This window comes from Rhipicephalus microplus, chromosome 10 (assembly GCF_043290135.1).
Source record: "Rhipicephalus microplus isolate Deutch F79 chromosome 10, USDA_Rmic, whole genome shotgun sequence".
Taxonomy (NCBI): Eukaryota; Metazoa; Arthropoda; class Arachnida; order Ixodida; family Ixodidae; genus Rhipicephalus; species Rhipicephalus microplus.
In genome coordinates, this window is record NC_134709.1 from 97,486,952 (window position 1) to 97,505,369 (window position 18,418).

The window sequence follows — 18,418 nt, forward strand, 5'->3', positions numbered from 1 at the left end:
CTTGGAAGAATGCTGACATAATCTTAATACATAAGAAAGGACATGACAAAGACTTGAAGTATCACAGGCCGATCAGCTTGCTCTCAGTGGTATACAAGCTATCTACAAAGGTAATTGCTAACAGAGTTAAGAAAACATTATAATTCAATCAACCAAAGGAGCAAGCAGGATTTCGAACAGGCTACTCGACAATCGACCACATTCATACTATCAATCAGGTAATAGAGAAATGCTCAGAATATTACCAACCACTATACATAGCCTTCATAGATTACGAGAAGGCATTTGATTCAGTAGAAATATCAGCCGTCATGCAGACACTGCGGAATCAGGGCGTAGATGAATTATATATAGACATTCTGGAAGACATATACAGGGGATAAACTGCTACCATATTGCTTCATAAAGAAAGCAAGAGAATACCAATCAAGAAGGGTTTAATGCAGGGAGATACAATCTCTCCAATGCTATTTACCGCGTGCTTACAGCAGGTTTTCAGATGCCTAGAATGGGAAAAGTTAGAGATAAGACTTAATTGAGAGTACCTTAGTAACATGTGCTTGGCCGATGACATTGCATTGCCGAGTAACTCAGGAGAGAAATTGCAACTAATGATTACGGAGTTAGACAAGGAGAGCAGAAAGGTCGGTCTTAAAATGAATCTGCAGAAAACGAAACTAATGTACAACAAGGTCGAAACTAAGCAGCGCTTCGAGATAGGTAATTGTGCACTTCAAGTTGTAAAAGACTATGTCTACATAGGGCAGGTAATAACCGCGCAGCCGAACTACGAGATTGAAGTAACTAGAAAAATAAAAATAGGGTGCAGCACATTTGGCAAGCACTCTCAAATTATGACAGGTAGATTGCCGCTATCCCTCAGGAGGAAGGAATAGCGGCAATCTACCTCAGGAGGAAGGGATTTTGAGCTGCATGTTGCCGGTACTTAGCTATAGAGCAGAAATCCTGAGACTTACAAAAAGAGTTCAGCTTATATTGAGGACGACGTAGCGAGCAATGGAAAGAAAAATGGTAGGTGTAACCTTAAAAGACAAGAAGAGAGCAGAGTGGATTAGGAAACAAACGGGGGTTATGGATGTCATAGTTGAAATCAAGAAGAAAAAATGGACATGGGCCGGCTACGCAGCGCGTAGAGAGGATAACCGCTGGTCATTAAGGGTAACTAACTCGATTCCCAGAGAAGGCAAGCGGGTTAGAGGGAGAAAGAAGGATAGGTGGGCAGATGAGATTAAGAGGTTTGCGGGTATAAATTGGCAGCAGCAAGCACAGGACCGGGTTTACTGGCGGAACATGGGAGAGGCGCTTGTGCTGCTGTGGACGTAGTCAGGCTGCTGCTGCTGATGATGATGACCTCGTCAACAACGCTGCCCGATGTTTCTACGATGGAGCGCCCAGGCAGTCGCGACTGCAAGAAGAACATAGGCGTGAATTTTTGCAGTCACGACTGCACGTGACTGCAAGTATTCACGCCTATATAAATTGGAATTCTCCCTTGAATTTCACTCGTCAACCACCGAATCTCGATTCAGTAACCCAACTACACCTCCCATCAAACGCTGCGCGGCGCAACGCTACAGCACTGTGGTCTTGGATCTGGCTTTTTCCAACTCATTCAACTGTCGCATTGGTATGGCTGACTCAATAACTGTGATAGCTGCAACTACGTAGAAACTCTTCAGCACGTTTTTTGCCACTGTCCTGACTTTGACCGAAATTGTCGGATCCTCAAGTGTGCCTTGAGCAGACTGGATGGTCCTTCGTTTACTAGAGAAAGATGTTGGCTGCATGGTGTCGCAGTACATCAGCTCAGAAAACTACACGAGCTCTTTTACAATTTTTGAAAGCGACATCGCTGAGCGACCACTTCAAAAACCCGGCACTGTGCGTGTAGTGTGAAGTGTCCATCTCCTCCCTTTCTCTCTTTTATTTTCTTATTCTACTCTACCCACATGTAGGGAAGCAATTGAGGCATAGTGTAGCCAATGAGGTTATATACTACGTCTTCTGAAATAGAGGTGGTGCCCCACAATTAACGCTGGACGCCGCTATATTACTAAGAGGAAATACTCGGAAGCTGCAGACGACGGAGCGTGCTTCATAGCTCCGTCCATGTAGTGGTCCTTGAAGACTGTGACATGGTTTCGTAAAGCAGTTGAACATTGTACAAGGCGACGGTGAGTTTGGGCGTCGTTTATGGCTGCACAAATTGAATCAAGAAGACACCTGGAATTACTTTTCATGTGTGAGTATCCTCACATGGTTTGCTGACAATCGTCTATTTTTCCTACCAGCCGTTAAATTGGAAACAGTTAAAATCTTTCGCGTGCAATACATGCGTGCAATACATGCCTACAGCCGTAAGAAGGCGATTTCACGCGTTATATGCTCGCTGAGGCGACATTGTCCATGATTTTTTTAAAGTTTATATACTAAGTCACTGGCATGAGAATATGCACCACAGGTAGTTGAAAGATACATCTATCATCTCTTTTATCATCTCTTTTATGCATGAAATCATCCCCAGTTAATTGTGAACTCCGCAAAACATACTTCACTAGAAGTCAGGCAGATGCACAAAAGCGTCCAGAAGGGGAAGCCATTCCAGAACGGGGTCAGAAGTCTCAACAACAGTGTGCCCTTGAGGAGCTGCTTCTCGGAAAACGGATCTCGTCGACCGTGGTGGCTCGGCGTGTCTATAAATAATGTGACTTTTTCTATAGTACCAACAACATAAACAGGTCATATAGAGTATTATCGGTCAGGCTCTTTTTCAGTGGAAGGAACCTAATACCAGTAGTTGTGATTGTAAGTTCTTTCCTGATTGTTCGTTTTAGAATGCGTCAAATATAAAATTCGTTACGACAATAAATGAAACAATGATCTATTGTCTCAGGCTGGTTGTAGAATCTAAAATCTATTGTCCGGAGCACACACAGCGATTTCTCATTCAGCCACGTTTTACTGGCACAGTGGAAGTGTACTGTATAAAGAAAACAGATTTAGCTGAAAGAGCTATCCACATTCCACCTGCATGAAACAATACATCGAGACCCAACAAAAGCGAATATGGCAGTCGATAAACAGGTTCAGGGAAAATATTATTCACTAGTGCAGCGGTTAAAATGGTTTTGTATATAATGTACAAATACTCCAAACGTAATATAGCTTTAAAAGTTACACAGTATCAACAACTTCATTTAGGAATCCCCACAACGGCAATTTTTTAGCAGCGCTTCTTGTAAAACAAATGAATAGAAGGTGGTAACACAGATGGTTTCGAAGGACCGCTAAACGAAAGGGGTGGCATGCATACTTGAGGTAAAGAATACGCAACTCTAACTGTCGCACGAACAAATGCACTGGGCCGAGGCCACCCTTTTTAAGCGGAAGAAAAATGTCTCTTCTCATGGGTTCCTGAAGAAAGTTCCTAATAAAACAGGCAAATATCCTGTGAGTGGCTATGAAAGGTAAACGAGAGCAGGAAAACACCTGCAGTACATAAATATAATTTCACGCAAGGAATAACAAGCGCGTTTTCGCTTTTAAAAAGGTAAAGGTCTCGTCCATACCATGTTGCCACCACTTAGCGGGTCGTATACACGTATATTTACCGCAAGTGGTACAGTGTGGGCCGCTGTTACGATAGTTATCGAGAGGCACACCAAAGTACCACATAGGAGTTGCACTCCAATAGATATTTGAGTAGACCGAAGGAGTTTGGGTTCACATGCCCAGCCAGACTCCTCTTTTTTCAACAAAATTTGTTGTGGCACCAGCGACTTCCCAGAAACGTAGCGTTGACTGCTTCTTGAACGCTAGGTTTATCAACGCAAAAGAAGGCAATGTCATCTGCATAAGCTAGAACTTCAACTTCCGCAGCATCATATCGGCAGCTTCTTATGCTAGACTTTAGAAGCACACTTAAACATAATGGTTGCAGATAAATTGTAAAAAAAAGGCGAAAGGAAGCATCTCTGACGTACAGATGAATTCAACTCTACCATATTGAAAAGTGTGCGATTTACAATTAGCCTTGGCGTGCACTTCCCATAACAGAGTGAAATATCATTGTACAGCAAATCATTCAACTTAAGGGGTCCTGGGAGTTGGAACAAAAAGCATGTGTTACCTTTTCAAATGCTTTAGCGAGGTATATTTGAAGGAGGGCTACTTGGTACATGCTACCATCAATACATTCAAGGACTGACCGTGCTATATGAATGTTTGTCTGTATTGAGCGACCCCGAATCCCAGATGTTTAGTGGTCACCTACACAATTAGGGATCACTGTGTGCACATGATTTGTCAGCAATTTTGCGAATACTCTGTAGTCAACGTAACATAGCGATATATACCTATATCCGTTAACTTTTTTTAATGCTTCAGGATCAGTAATTTTGTAGAATAACGTTGTATGCGCCTGATAGAAAGAAGGAGGAAATTCACCACCTTCACAAGCCGCTTTGAAAAGTTTCTCAAAGAACTGCATCAAAAGTTCCTGAAATGGTACGTAATACTCGCCACTAATGCCACCTTGACCATGAGTTTTGTTCTTCTGCAACGTTGTTATTGCAAATATAATTTCTTCCCTGGTTATGCCTTCATCAACAGTGAGTCCGTCAAGTGCTCGTCAGTGGAGCATAAGGACATTGAAGTGGTCAGCTTCTTTCTCAAAATTCTCCTGAAGATCAGCCGCGGCAAATAAACTTTTGTAATGTTCTTCAAATGCGGCTCTTATTTTACATGTCTCGGTGCAAAGAGAACCCCGCTACTCAATTTGCTATATCTATTTAGAAAGTGCATATCCCTTTTCATCACCGAGAGCTTTCTTAGTGAGATTCCCTTCGGTGAAGTGAGTAGCACGGGAACGAATCGTCGCTACCCTGTATACATCAGTATCGTGTTTTTGTATGTGCACTCAAACCACATTTATCTCAAGCGCGTACAATACCGGCTGTTGACTTTCCAAAGTTTGGAGCTTATGAGGTAAATCATAAACATAGCATTTTCAGCCTTTCTTTAGCAACTTCACATGAAACACTAATCGCCTGATACTAAACTTTTTCTTTGAACCTTTCCTATTGAGCGAAAATTGGCAGCTGTCGACACTGTGCTACCTGTGGTACCAATTCTTCAACTGTTTTTACAAAACAATCCTCGCGCAACAACAGCTTCCATAGGTCCTAGTTTAGAGGAACTTTACAGAAATATTTAGGACCCCGAGAAACGGTGACCAAGCACTGGTCTGTAAAAAATGTGGGCATTACAGCATAATTGTGAATGTGAGACAATAGGCTTATGATACATACACAGGGTCGAGCCGAGCATGAGAGACACCCTGAAAGGCCGTAAACCTCACCAAGAAAGATGCAAGCGCTCCCACATCTAGTAAATTGTTGTCATTCATTATTATTTGCTGCAGTAAATGCATCATAACAATTCGTTGTATATCGATAATGTATAGCGTCACAAACACAATTAAAGTTTCCAAAAACTATCAAAGTTCTGTCAGTGCTTAGCAGCGAAGTTGAAAAGAGAAAAAAAGAACTTCTGTCATGTACTTTGGAAGAAGCATAGACACAGATAAACCACCAATAATGGGAATGAAAATAAAAGTCACAACAAATGAGGCATCCTTCTCTATCAACATGTAGCAACGCCAAAACGTGATTCAAGCGCTCCCTGACTATTAAAATGCATCCAGCGGAAGCACCACGTGCTTGACTGATGTATAAATCATAATCTCGAAAAACTTCCAGTGCTAAATTAGTGTCACGAGCAGCTGAAATCTTAGTCTCTTGCACTGCAGGTACATAAATGTTGTACTGCTTAAGTACGTGGCGCAACTGCAACTGACGCCTTACTTTCCTCAAACCACGTACGTTGAGTGTCGCTACACAATTGAGAAACGCTGCACGGCAGCCGTTTCACTCTTTTGAAACTTTTGTTGGTCACCTTTAGCTACAGGGCAACCTGTGGCTTTACCTCCTTTGCTCTTCTCAAAAGCACTTCCTTGAGGATGCTGACATAGGCGGCGCGTCTGTCGTTCCCCAAAAGAGGCGACACGTATGCTTGTGAATTCAGTGAAAATAACTCCCCATGCTAGAAAACGCACTAAAGGTAACTTTAGAAGCACACACGTCCTGTATACATGCTTCACAATACAACATGAAGTAATGCAGCAATAATGCGCTACAAGCGTACATTTCCACCGGACGTCAGAACATGTGATTATCATAATGAATTCCTGGTTTAAAGCTGGTCTCCCACTACAAAAGGTGCAAAGCTCGAAAAGATTTTATGCGCTAATCGTTTGAAGTACGCACTAAAAACAGCCCATCGCTATCGCGTTCAACTCCTAAGGGTGAAGCTTTAGGGTCCCCTAATTTCCATTTCGTGACCAGCGCGTCATTTTCGTCTAAGCATCTTACTATATCATACTAATTTTGGTTTACCCCAAGTTAAAGAGGTGATCACTAGAGCACCGAGGTGTAGGTGGCTAGATAGATAGATAGATAGATAGATAGATAGATAGATAGATAGATAGATAGATAGATAGATAGATAGATAGATAGATAGATAGATAGGTAGATAGATAGATAGATAGATAGATAGATAGATAGATAGATAGATAGATAGATAGATAGATAGATAGATAGATAGATAGATAGATAGATAGATAGATAGATAGATAGATAGATAGACAGCCGCCAAAAGTGGTAGCAGTATGTAAAAAAATACTTCGCACTCAATATAAATGAATCAGATGTACCTTGCTTACTGTATGCTCCAGTCCATGGGGAACAATACAATAAGATTAGCTGCAGTTGTAAGGTGTCACGCGCCTGGCTAAATCTACAACATGCTTCCGAAAAAAGTATCACATTCAACAAAAAGGACCAGAAAGAGCTGCATTGTGCTTTAATATCAACGCACTTGGTCGCCAAGTGAAGTAAGGCGTCCGCAAGAGCATATGAATACGGTTCCATTCTTCCTGTTGTTTTTATATGATTCTGAAAAGTGAATATGAAAGCCATATATTTGAAACCCATTTTTTATCTAGACTTAGTTTTTTGACTATACTAAGCTGCATATTGCTAATCCATGCAAAAATTCACCCGTATTGCCTTGGTCTTAGACTCCTTTCATCGTGACTCACAAGAATTTGGGCGCTTGGCCAACAATTTTGTGGTCTTAGAAAATGTCTTGGAATTTTGAATAATAGAGGTTATTTAATAAAGAATACAAGTTTTATATAATATTTTGATGCTGACAAAAATGTACAAAAAGTAATAATTTTATTAGTCGTACATAATAATATGTATCAGCACCTCATTTTTCTTTAAAACAGAAGTTGCGTATGTGCTGACATAAAAGAATACTAATACAGATTAGTTAGTCAATAGTGTAGTTTAATTGAGATAATTTAGCTTAGCCACGGAAACCTTCGCGATAAAGAACTCAGAAATAGAGACTAAAAAAACTTCTCCGGCAAGAAGAAATTTACTCCGATAGCACGTAAAGTTATTTCTGATCGACTTCTTCGAGCGGTAGTGAGTCGCGTTCGGGTCTCAAAGTAATGATGTATGGTGTCTAGCTTTTTATTGTAACAATACTGATTGTTGGCCTATATATGCCTGACCAGACCATTGTTGGAAGCAATTTCATTTCGGCACGCGACAGCGCAACCTCAAAATTGCTACTTCTAGTTTACGGGTTTTAGAAAATAATGTCCGCCAGGGGCATATTAAGTGCAAATATTCTGTGTAGCGTCTCATTGTTGCACCTGCAAAGCCTTCCATAATGTTTCGCCTGCGAAATCTAGCAGCCGTTACATAGGCCGATGGTAAAAAAGATGGTAAAATTGAAACCACTTTGTAAAGACTTCTCTAAAAAATCGGCTATTTCATTTGGTAACAACCCTTTATGTCTAGGCAACCGGTCTAATCAAAGCTTTTTCAAATGTGAGGGTATTAATGTACAAAACGCCTCTATAATGTTCAGCAGCAGCAAAACGTTCAGTGCAGAAAGACAGAGAATCTGGTATTGTAACGGCAGATGCAATTTACGTAATTTAGCTTTAAGGCAAGCACTACTAACAAAAATTCAGTCGCAAACACGGGTGTGAAATGTAGCAGCCGCAGGAAATAAGACAATTTCAAATTTGGGCTAGATATACCAACACATGACTTTTCGTAAAACTGTGGTCCATGTACAAAATAACTACGCTTGTTTTATTGTTCTAAAAGTGTATTTGTACGATATCATCCAGGATGTGACGGGGGAGTAATTTTGCGCTATAAAGAAAAATTACGTCAAACTGGATATACACAGCATGTGAATTATCTCCACCACCGTTATCTCGTAGACAAGCAGAAAAGCACATTGAGCAGGTCCAGTAAGCGTTGCATATATATTATTTGCGAAGTGTGAAGTCGCGGTCATTTAGCACCAAAAAATATTTCCGGAGAGGAAATAAAAGCTGCTACCTATTGTTGTAGCGACGGCTTGTAAATTCATAAGAACGTCTGAATGTTCACAATGGGAAACGTACATTTACTGATTGGTTCGTTAACTGGCGTTATACTAGGAACATGAGAAAGAGAGGAGGAAAGATACAGATGGGCGCCTGTTTCCTCCCCTCTCTTTCATGTTCCCAGCATAGCGCGAGTTGTAAAATGCTCAGAAAACAACGCACCAACTCGCCCACAAGCAAGTATTCTAGAGTAGTGAAACCTACAGAAAAGAGAAAGAACTCTTGAGTCTGCGCAAGGAATCATAGCACGTATGTGTCAAAGAATTTGCGAAAGCCCCACGAAAATTCAAGAAGTCGCCCTTGGGGGAAAGCGTACGGACCGTGCAAATTGACAAATCCCCCTACTCTGGACTGATATTCTAAAAATAAAGAAAGAAATATAACCGGTGCCAAACATGAATGGAGATTTCGGACAGATGTAACAAGTTCAGTGAGACCTCAATGAGCCTTCGGAAATAACGCAGCGGGTCCGTACGATTCTGCCGATTTGGTTGACTACATGCGCCGAGTGCTTGAGCAGCAATTTTTAGAGTTTTTTGGGGGGTAGTTGAAGAGAATATTCTTGAGGTCCAGCAAAAGCAAACTCCTTTGCCACCAATCTTCTTCGATTTTGCCACCAGCTGTTAGGTTGACGGCGATTCATAAATTTTATTGCTCATTGACAGTATCTGCGTCGTATTCCGAGAACAATGACTTTAATTTAGGAAGAAGTGGACCCATGAACGTCACAGCAGTCCGGAAAAGCGTCCAAAAAGCATGCAAGAGAAATTACACACACACACACACACACACACACACACACACACACACACACACACACACACACACACACACACACACACACGATCCCGGCTGTGGCGGCTACATTTCCGATGGAGGCAAAAATGCTGTAGACCATTTTGCTCAGATTGAGGTGCACGTTAAAGAAGTCCAGGCGGTCGAAATTTCCGGAGCCCTCCAGTGCTGCGTCTCTTATAATCATATGGTGGCTTTCGGACGTTAAACCCACATATCAAACACGCATACACGATAGCGCCACGCACGCAAATGCACACACACAAAGAGGCCCACATACACATACGCAAGCACGTTGATACACACATGCATGCACGCACACATGCGCACACAATCACACACAAGCACTCTCACACACCTGCACACGCGCAAATTTATGCAGCTTCACACAAGCGTTGCCAAGCTTGAAAGCCTGAAGAATTACATCTGGGTGGTCATGGTACTTTCTGTTTATTGTTCTCGTTCTTTCTGCTTCTTCTTTCTGTTTATTGTATATTTTTACAGTAGCTGTTTCTTTCTGAACCCTTTTATTTACTTGTTTATTCACCATCTCTTTCCCTTCCTAGCTCTTCATATCACCCTTTCTTTTTATTTCCTATCTCTCTTTAATCATATATCCTTACAGTTCTCTTGCTTAATATTTTTCTTCGTTTTTCTTTCTTTTCTATCTTGATTTTTCTTTTTTCTATCTCTTTATCGAGCCTGTTTCTTTCAGAAGAGCGTCGGTGATATACGTACTCAATGAGTTAGTTGGAACATACTTGATGAAAATATAGTCATTCTACGTTCAAAACACAGAGGAAGAAGAGCCTCTGAGAACTAATTTATTCAAAAGTAAACACAAAAAATGAGGTGGGAAAAATACAGGGAAAAACACTGCAATGAAACCGCATATGAGCACGCATTGGTGCTAACTATGAATGCGAAAAACACGTTTTTGTATATTTTAAAATTTGCGATCACACAGTTTCTCATCAGAATCTAAAATAACACACATGGGTCGCTAATGTTTATCTTTTCTTCGCAAAATGTGCCAAATGTTTCTGACGCATGCGCAGCACACACATGCACTAAACAGTCCCGGCAGCATACACTTATGATTGACCTCCATGGCTTTCAAATTTTTTTATTGTTAGATAGTCTACGTTTTAACAGGTCCACACAGCAGTGAATAACTATATACGTTCGCTCTAAATAGTTTCAGCTAATATTGTGTCTTTTTGTGCCGCGAGAACAATCGTCATCTGACTTGGCTGTGCTTCCTTTCTTGAAAACTCGACGCTGGTCACTTTGCTATCCAGAAAGCTATGTCACGCTCATGACGCCCATCTTGTTCATGACCTGAAAGTGCCGGGCACGCAGTGATATTGATCGATATGCAGAGTTTAACGTCCCAAAACTACCATGTGTATATGTGAGAGGCCGTAGCGGAGAGCTGCTAAAATCTCGACCACTTGGGGTTCATTAGGGTAGACCCAAAGTTTAGCACACGGGACTGCAGTATTTTCGCCTCCATCAAAAATGCAGCTAACCCAGCCGGGATTAAATCCCACGACCTACGATGGTACGCAGAGATAGCGCCAGAAAAAGAAGCATAAGAGAAATGACAATTACTGTTGTGAGAAAAAACACCCTCATTAGAGGAGACTTATATTGAAAGTTTACGTCTTAAAACCACCATAAGAATACGAGAAACGCTGTAGTAGACGGCTCCGAAAATTTTGGACCACCTGGGGTTCCTCAAGGTGCACCCAAATATCAGCACACGGGCCTACAGTATTTTCACCTCCATCTACAATGCAGTCGCCACAGTCGGGATTCGATCCCGCGACCTGCAGGTCAGCAGCCGAGTACCTCAGCCACTAGACTACCACGGTGAAGCCCTTTTTAAAAGCAAAGTTCCCTATGGTCTAAGGCAATTCCACGTCCTTCTGGCGTACGTAGAAGCGTCTCCCTTATCATAAAGTAGATGGCGCTGTCCCATGAGATGTATCTAATGACGAAGGAGATAGGGAAAGAGAAGAAAACTGTTTGCTGGAAAGGAAAAAGGAAGCCAAAAAGTTGGTGGAACAAGGAAATCCGGGAGGCGATCGAGAAGCGACGCGAAGCCTCACGGGAGCATAGAAAGGCAAAAAAGGAGAAGCGGCCGCAGGACGAAGTAAAAAAAATATGGGAAATATATTTAGAGAAAAAATCCCTTGTACAGAAATTGGTAGAGGCAAAAATTAAAGGTGAAAGTGAACGCTGGATGACAGAGATACACGAAAAAAAGGAGGCCGCGCCTAGGATTTTTTGGAGCCACATAAAGGCGCTAGGTAGGAAGTCTGTCACAACGCAACAACATATTCTAGATGAAGGAGGAAATCAATTGGAAGGGTACGAAGCGCTAGATTACATCCAAAAGGTAACAGCCGAATCGTTTCAAAAGAGCGTCCAGGGGATCTCCCCGGTGAGTAAAAGTGTGGCGGAGAAAGCAACAGAGGAAGAGCTAGTACTTGATAATTTCAACTGGAAAAAGGCCGAAGGAAAAATTCCAAAGCGCACTGCCGCGGGTTTAGATGGGATTCCCGTTAGCCTCATTAACGAACTAGGACATAACACTAAAGAAGCATTGTTAAAAGCAGTAAAAAAAAGCTTAAAGGACGGACAAATACCGGACAGTTGGCGACAAAGTAGAATGAACTTAATCTATAAAGGCAAGGGAGAAAAGGACAAGATTCGCTCGTATAGACCACTAACAATTACATCGGTACTATACAGGATGGCGATGCAAGCAGTAAAAATGAAAATAGAAACATGGGCCGAACATAACGATATTTTGGGAGAACTTCAGAACGGATTTCGAGTCGACAGGCGGTTAGACGATAACCTGTTTGTTCTCACTCAGTGTATAGAAATATCCAAAATAGAGAATAGGCCCTTGTACGTGGCTTTTCTAGACATCACGGGGGCATACGACAACGTTAATCAGGAAATTTTGTGGGATATATTGAAAGGAATGGGCATGGGCGACGACTGTATACAGCTTTTGAGGGAGATATACCGAGAAAATACAGTTTGCATAGAGTGGGAAGGAATGCGTAGCAAAGAGAACGTTGAGGTTAGCAGGGGTCTGAGACAGGGATGTCCTTTGTCCCCGCTGTTATTCATGCTGTACATGGTGAGTATGGAAAAAGCGCTAGAAGGTAGCAACATTGGTTTTAATCTGTCACACAAACAGGGCGGCATGATGATTGAGCAGAAGCTTCCAGGTTTATTTTATGCGGACGATATCGTCTTATTTGCGGACAGTCGAGATGATATACAGCAGCTGGCGAATATATGCGGAAGGGAAGGTGAAGCTCTTGGACTAGGATTCAGTGTAACGAAGTGTGGATTGATGGTATTCAATGATCCCTGTGATCAGACGGTGTCCATACAAGGCCAAGAAATACCGAGGGTAAGTGAATACAAGTACCTTGGAGTATGGGTAAATGAGAGTGATAGATACATGGAGGTACAGGAAAAAGCCTCGGCAGCAAAAGGAAAGAGGAATGCGGCAATAATGAAGCACAGAGCGTTGTGGGGATACAATAGGTATGAGGTGCTTCGAGGTCTGTGGAAGGGTGTAATGGTTCCAGGGCTTACTTTTGGGAACTCAGTGGTGTGCATGAGGGCAGAGGTGCAAGCGGGAATGGATGTAAATCAAAGGACTGTGGGACGCCTCGCGTTGGGTGCTCACGGGAAGACGACAAACGAGGCTGTAAAGGGCGATATGGGGTGGGCAGGTTTTGAGGCGAGGGAAGCGCAGAGCAAAATAAGGTTCGAAGAAAGGCTAAGAAATATGAAGGAGAGTAGATGGGCAGAGAAGGTGTTCCGTTATTTGTATAGGAAGAGCGTGGACACACAGTGGAGAAAAAGAACTAGAAGACTCACTAGTAAGTATACGGCTGGTATTGTAAGCCGTATGTCAACAAAGAGCGTTAAGGGAAAAGTCAGGGAGGCGGAGAGGATTTACTGGATGGCAGCTATGGAGAAAAAACCGGCTTTGAGTAACTACCGAAAGGGCAAAAATGAAATAAGGAGGGAGGCATTTTACGATAATTCAAGGGGAAGCGCTTTACTGTTTGAAGCGAGATCGGGTTGCCTTAGAACGCGTAGTTATAAAGCAAGATTCAGTAAAGAAGAAGAACAATGCACATGCTGCGGGAAAGATAAGGAAACGGCGGAGCATGTTCTGATTGAATGTGGAGATATCCACCCAGGTGTACGTTTGGGCACGAGCCTACAGGAAGCCTTGGGTTTTAGGGACAACAATGGAAAGCTGAACACACCCGCGATTGAAATAAGTAAGAGACGGTTAGAGTATTGGTGGCAGAAAATTAGATAGAAAGGACAAAAATAAATATTGGAAAAATAAAATATGGACAGTGTGCCGTAAATGGCAGAGAACTTAAGCTGAAAATTTACCTTTTTTTCTATTAAGATAGAATTTATCGAAGTAGAGGCATTAGGCCAACATAAAAAGAAAAAAAGGTTTTTTTTTCTTTTTTTTGTCGAGCCTGGTGGCATACTTGTCACCACCCCGTTATAAAGGGGACGCTCATAGCATCCATCCATCCATGCAATATGGAGCGTGGGTGAATGGACACTAGATAGCATTGGAGGTGCCACTGCTCTCTGGTTTGCTGCAAGGTGGGGATGCACTGCCACGCCTGTTGTCTCTCATTCTCCTGGATCGTCGCCGTACGTGTCGGATTACGAGCGTGGTACCTGGAGGATCCCGAGATGGTGAGCGCCAAGGACGCTGCTCCAAAACGGGCTCGACGAGAAGCGGACCCCGAAATGCGACAGCGGGAAACGGTGAGGTTCTCGGAGGTTTCATGGTATGATTGAAAATCCTCCGGAGCTTCACGCACCTCGCCATCCATAGAGATTCGGAAAATTTTTACTCTATCTGTTCTTTCAGTGTAAATCCATTTCACAATAGCATCACAGAAATATAGTTATAACACTTCAGCACAGGGTTATGCGACAGAGTTTTATACACGGGTCGAAACGAAAAACTTTGGAAAACAACATTTTTACGAAACTTCGTGTTACGTACCTTTAAATCTCAAACGTTCATGGGGAATTTAGAAGTGTAAAAATAAGATCACTTGAAAGCGTTACACAAATTCAAATAGCTCAATTTTAGCATTAAACGCCTCTAAGGGTACCACCTCTAAAGGTTGCAGCGATGACTTAGTGGTTAGAGCATCCGCCTCACATGCAAAAAATCCGTGGTTCAAATCCCGGTGCCGCGCAGTTCCCAACCGGATAAAAAAATCCGCGTGGTGATGGAACTGCAATAAGAGGCCTGGGGTGCAGCGTTACCGGTACCCACTGCCGGGAACGCACTCCCTCACCAGAAATGGATTGGCCACCCTGGTGCAGTATCTGGCCACTACCTCCCACATGTATACGTCAAATAACTCACGGCCCTCAGTCCCCAGAAGTTGCGAAGCAACTGACCATGGCGGTGGTCAGATCTGCAAGGCAGCAGAGGGTGCTAAGAATCTCTGGATCCCGACTGGCCGCCATTGGAACCTGAACTTGGCAACGTGTAACGCTAGATTCTTATCTAGTGCGGGAAGTCTAGCTGTACTATTCGAGGAGCTAGAAGGTGTTAAATGGGATATAATAGGGCTCAGCGAGGTTAGGAGGACAGATGAGGCTTATACGTTGCTACAAAATGGGCACTTCCTTTAGTATAGGGGCTTGGCTAACAGAAGAGAACTGGGAGTGGGGTTCCTAATTCACAGGAACATAGCTGGCAACATAGAGGAATACTATAGCATTAATGAAAGGGTGGTACGTATCGTAAACTGAATAAAAGATACAAGCTGAAGGTGGTACAGGCCTACGCACCTACATCCAGCCATGATGACGCTTCAGTTGAAAGCTTCTATGAAGACGTGGAATCAGCAATGAGTAAGGTAAAAACACAGTATACTATACTGATAGGAGACTTTAATGCAAAGGTAGGGAAGTAGCAGGCTGGAGACCAGGCAGTAGGGGACTATGGCATTGGTACTAGAAACGCCAGAGGAGAGCTACTAGTAGAATTCGCAGAACGCAATAATTTACAGATTTTGAATACCTTCTACAGAAAACGAGGAAACCGTAAGTGGACATAGAGGAGCCCTAATGGGGAAAGTAAGAACGGAATAGACTTTATAATGAGTGCACACACATGCAACGTGCAGGATGTGGAAGTGGATGGCAGGGTATGATGCAGTGACCATATAATGGTACGGTCTCAAATTCGCCTATACTTGAAGAAGGAACAACAGAAACTGATACGCACAAAGCCAATCAATGAGATGGCTTTGAGAGGAAAGTACAGAAATTCAGAGTCGCGCTTCATAAAAGGTACTCGGCTGTTAATGAGGAAACCAAACTTAGCGTAGATACAATGAATGATGATCTGACGATTATCATTACGGAGTGTGCAGTGGAAGTTGCAGGCAGGGTAGTTAGACATGGCACTGGCAAGCTTTCCCACGAAACGAAGAATCTCATAAGGAAGCGTCAAATAATGAAAGTTTCAAGGACAGCAGACAAAATAGAACTGGCAGAGCTTTCAAAGTTGATTACTAGGCGTAAGGTATGTGATGTGAGAAGGTATAACATAGAGAGAATCGAGCACGCTCTGAAAAACGGAGGAAGCGTCAAAGCAGTGAAGAGGAAATTTGGAATAGGCAAAAATCGGATGTATGCACTAAGGGACAAAGAAGGCAAAATAACTACCAATATGGATAGGCTAGTTATAATAGCGGAGGAATTTTACAGGAATCTGTACAGTAGCCGGGACAACCACGACTTTTATACTATAAGTACTAGGAGTAACCCAGATGGCACCCCACCAGTAATAATAGAAGAAGTCAGAAAAACTTCGGAGAGCATGCAAAAATGCAAAGCTGCTGGTAGGGATCAGGTAACATCACATATGCTGAAAGATGGAGGACAGATTGTGTTAGAAAAACTAGCCACCCTGTTTACGAGGTGTCTCCTGACGGGAAGAGTACCAGAGTCTTGGAAGAACGCTAACATCATCTTAATACATAAGAAAGGAGATCACAAGGACTTGAAGAATTACAGGCCGATCAGCTTGCTCTCTGTAGTATACAAACTATTTACAAATGTAATATGAGTAAAGAAAACGTTAGAATTCAATCAACCAAACGAACAAGCAGGATTTCGAACAGGCTACTCAACAATCGACCACCATGATACTATCAATCAGGTAATAGAGAAATGCTCAGAATATAACCAATCACTATACATAGCTTTCATAGATTACGAGAAGGCGTTTGATTCAGTAGAAATATCAGCCGTCATGCAGACACTGCGGAATCAGGGCGTTGATGAAGTGTATATATACAGCCTGGAAAAAATCTACAGGGGTCAACTGCTACGATAGTGCTTCATAAAGAAAGCAACAGAATACCAATCAAGAAGGGTGGAAGGCAGGAGACACAATCTCCCCGATGCTATTTACCGCGTGCTTACAGGAGGTTTTCTGAAGCCTAGAATGGGAACAGTTAGGGATAAGAGTTAATGGAGAGTACCTTAGTAACCTGCACTTTGCCGATGACATTGCATTGCTGAATAACTCAGGGGACGAATTGCAACTGATGATTACGAAGTTAGACAAGGAGAGCAGAAACGTGGGTCTTAAAGTTAATTTGCAGAAAACTAAAGTAACGTACAACAACTTCGGAATAGAGCAGCGCTTCAAGATAGACAATAGTGCACTTCAAGTTGTAAAAGACTATGCCTGCTTAGGGCAGGTAATAACCGCGGAGTCACACCCCGAGATTGAAGTAACTAGAAGAATAAGAATGGGGTGGAGCACATTTTGCAAGCACTCTCTAATTATGACTGGTAGATTGCCATTATCCCTTAGGAGGAAGGTATATAACAGCTGTATCTTGCTGGTACTTAGCTACGGAGCAGAAACCTGGAGACTTACAAAGAGGGTTACGCTTAAGTTGAGGATGACGCGGCGAGCGATGGAAAGAAAAATGGCAGGTGTAACCTTAAGAGACAAGAAGAGATCAGAGTGGATTAGGGTTCAAAAGGGGGTTAAGGATATTATAGCTGAAATCAAGAAGAGGAAACGGACATGGGCCGGGCATGTAGCGCGTAGACAGGATAGCCGCTGGTCATTGAGGGTAACTGACTGGATTCCCAGAGAAGGCAAGTCGGTTAGGGGGAGACAAAAGGTTAGGTGGGCAGATGAGATTAAGAAGTTTGCGGGTATAAATTGGCAGCAGCAAGCACAGGACCGGGTTAACTGGCGGAAAATGGAAGAGGCCTTTGTCCTGCAATGGACGTTGTCAGGCTGATGATGATGATGATGATGATGATGATGATGAAGGGTACCACATTCATGCAGATATCTGTCAGATCATTTCATTTTTTTCATGGTAGACTGGAAAATAGGTGAATTTTGAAAGGGCGCAGGGAAGAAATGAGCGCAGTTCCGTTACTGCCTGTCTTAATGGTGGGTGCATCCACAGTTCTGCGCAGGGGATGGGAGAAAGAAGAGATTAAAATGATAGGGAGGAATTGAAGGCATAAGAAGATAAAGAGAAGATAAAGAGAGGAGTAGGGACAGCCTTAGGGACAGCCACAAGGGAGAATATAGAGAGAGGAGCAGGGACAGCCACATACAGAAGTAAGGAGAAGATAAAAAAGATAGACACGGTCGCAGGAGTCCGAGGACGAGGCACCACTCATCGAGAGCTTTTGTCAGCGTCAGGAGATGGTGTAGGGCGAGCCCAGCCAGCCAGAGCTGCGCTGTCGTCGGACATCGCGAGGGCAGAATTAGTCGGCATGAAATACAGCGAGCGAGTCCGGTAGACGGGAAGAAAGAACATTTGTAAATGTTGCAGCGTGTTATATATAGTGCAAGCGGTTTGAATAATCCCACGCGTCCAAACAGCTTTGCACCGCTTAGACGCGTGAGACGATATCGGCTAAGCCGACCTTCATTTGTTCCTGCTCAACGTTCGTCTAGGTGCACCAGAAGCGAAGACA